We start from the raw sequence: 2,773 nt of genomic DNA, 5'->3' as shown, positions 1-2,773 counted from the left end.
AGAAATAGTGCTCATCCCTCCTGCTTTCCTTGGCCTCCACCAGCTAAACCTGGATTCTGCTCTGGACCTGCTCAGCTCAGCCTCCCAAACTCTGGACACTCAGCTATAGTTCCCCCTGCTCTGCACAGCTTCAACGAATGCTGAGCAGACCCCATAGAGAATTGTTAATTAATATCAAAGCTTCTAAGCTCAAAAAATGACATTTGGGCCAGCACTACTATTTACTATTACTATTTGCACTACTACTGTTTTGTTTGTGATGAAATGGAACTAAGTACGTTTAAAACCCAGCACTTGAACCAGGTAAACCAGGTCTAGGTAAAGAAATCTGGAGAGAAATACTTGGAAAGGTTTTTCAAAGTTGTGGTGGGACATTAATCATCTATTTCATGTTCTATTGTAAGATGATGGTTGATTTTGTGAGTAAATAGTTGTGGCTATTAGAATTTACAGTAACATTAAAATGCAACTCATTCGATGACTGTATTTGGAAACTTGAAAAGAACAGTCTCAGTGCTATGATGCAGTCCAGATGGTCAGCCTAAGCAGAGGTTGCTGAGTGGGAAGACAGCTGTAATGATTTAACTGAAGAGATTTAATACACAGATGGCGTGTCACTGCACTGAAATAAAAAATTAAATGCATGCCCTTTAGAGCAATGGTCGTTACTTTGATAGCGGCAAAAAAATTCCACTTTCCTTCCACAGTCCAAAAGCATGCAGCTTAGCTCGTTTGTTGTGGTCGCTGTTTACATTCCACCTCAGGCCTGTGTTAGTGAGGCGTTACTACACCTGGCCGACCAGATAACTAACGTGGAGAAAAAACACCCAGACTCCCTGCTCATTGTTCTTGGGGACTTTAACCTCAGTCATGAACTTCCAAAGTACAGACAGCATATTAAGTGTCCCACCAGGGACACTAACACACTGGACCACTGCAACACAACATTAAAGGACGCCTATCGCTCTGTTCCCCGTGCAGCCTTGGGACTCTCTGATCACTGTCTGGTTCATCTTATCCCGACACACAGGCAAAAACTGAAATCTGCTAAACCTGTTGTAAAGACTGTGAAAAGATGGACCAACGAGTCAAAGCTGCAGCCACTGACCTGGACGAACTAACTGACACTGTGACATCTTACATCAGTTTTTGTGAGGACATGTGTGTGCCTTCTGCACATACAACAAACAAAAACCCTGGTTCACAGCGAAACCAGGGCTCAACGTTTAACTTTTTTGCACAGGCCCCACCGGGCCAGTGGGTTTGAATACTTACTGTCCCGAAGACTATTTTTACTGTCCCTCCTTCCAAAAGTGTTTAATCGTTTATTAAATACATCCTGGATATAAAAAAACTACACAAAAATGTAATCACAGTTAAAATTATAAAAAATAAAAAGGTTAACAAAACAATTTACTTTTAAAACAAAACATACTAACAGACTCAAACATGACGTGCTCTCCTGCTGACAGCCATTTATGAAAAATGTACACAGAGCAGCGGACACGAGTCGCCTCTATCCTGATGAACAGGTTGCCATGGTAGCGACCGGTCAATCACAAGGTAGTTCCGTCCAAAAGCATATGCTGCATTCTCTCTATTTTCCCCTAAATAGGACCGTAATATACATAAATGAACATCTTGCTGTGTTGAAGAAGACTTGAAACTAGCGACTGAGACTATAAAGTCATTTAAAAGTGTTTACTGAGGTAATAAATCAGCTGAGAAGGTGCAACATTTTACCATTATTTCTAATGGAACCTGCCCCCTGCTGGCTGTTAGAGAGAATGCAGCTTTAAGTTCTGTCTGCATAGTTTCACTTTCGACCCAGACGTTGCCACATGATTGAGATTAGAGAAATAGCATTTGACAACCTCTCGTCATGTAATTACAACTCTGGATTGGACATCAGTGCGCGCCAAGAGCTGCAAAACAACTGCAGGATGTTGAGTTTGTTTGTTTGTATTTTTTAAATACTAATGTTTTTGTGAGTTGCTAGTTCAACTGTCCCTTTTACTGGCCCCGGGCCATCAGGCCACCGTTGTTGTCGAGCCCTGGAATCTCAGGCCTTCAGAAGCAGCAAAGAGGAGCTACGCTGAAAAGCTAAATAACAGCTTTGCAGCCAACGACCCTGCGTCAGTGTGGAGAGGCCTGCGTACACTCATCAGCTACAAGAGACCATCCCCCAACACTGCTGGTACTCAACGACTGGCAGACGAGCTGAATGGTTTCTACTGTAGGTTTGAAAAGGCCCACACCTCTCCCCCACTCTAATGCCATCTTCAAACAGTCACCCACTCAACAAACATCACTGTCTGGTTTGGATCTGCCTCCAAAAAGGACAGGAGCAGACTACAACGGACAGTCAGGACTGCAGAAAAAATAATCGGTGCCAACCTGCCCCCATTCAGGACTTCTTAAAGGACTACATTTCCAGAGTCAGGAAACGGGCAGGAAGTATCACTGCAGATCCATCTCACCCCGGACACAACCTGTTCCAGCTCCTCCCCTCTGGTAGGTGCTACAGAGCACTCTACGCTAAAAACCAACAGACACAGAAGCAGTTTCTACCCACAAGCCATCACTCTGATGAACAGCTGATTTCTGACTCACAGTGTCAGGAACAATTCCTGTGCAATAACCCAGTAACTCTGTCTCTAATCAGCCACCTGTTTACTGGTTACCACTTACTATTATTTATTTATTCACCATTCTCTATTTCAGTGCTGTTCATACTATGTCATATTGTATATACTGTATACCAATACACCTC

Source organism: Micropterus dolomieu, linkage group LG05, assembly GCF_021292245.1.
Source record: "Micropterus dolomieu isolate WLL.071019.BEF.003 ecotype Adirondacks linkage group LG05, ASM2129224v1, whole genome shotgun sequence".
NCBI classification, from domain to species: Eukaryota; Metazoa; Chordata; class Actinopteri; order Centrarchiformes; family Centrarchidae; genus Micropterus; species Micropterus dolomieu.
This window is presented reverse-complemented; position numbering follows the sequence as displayed.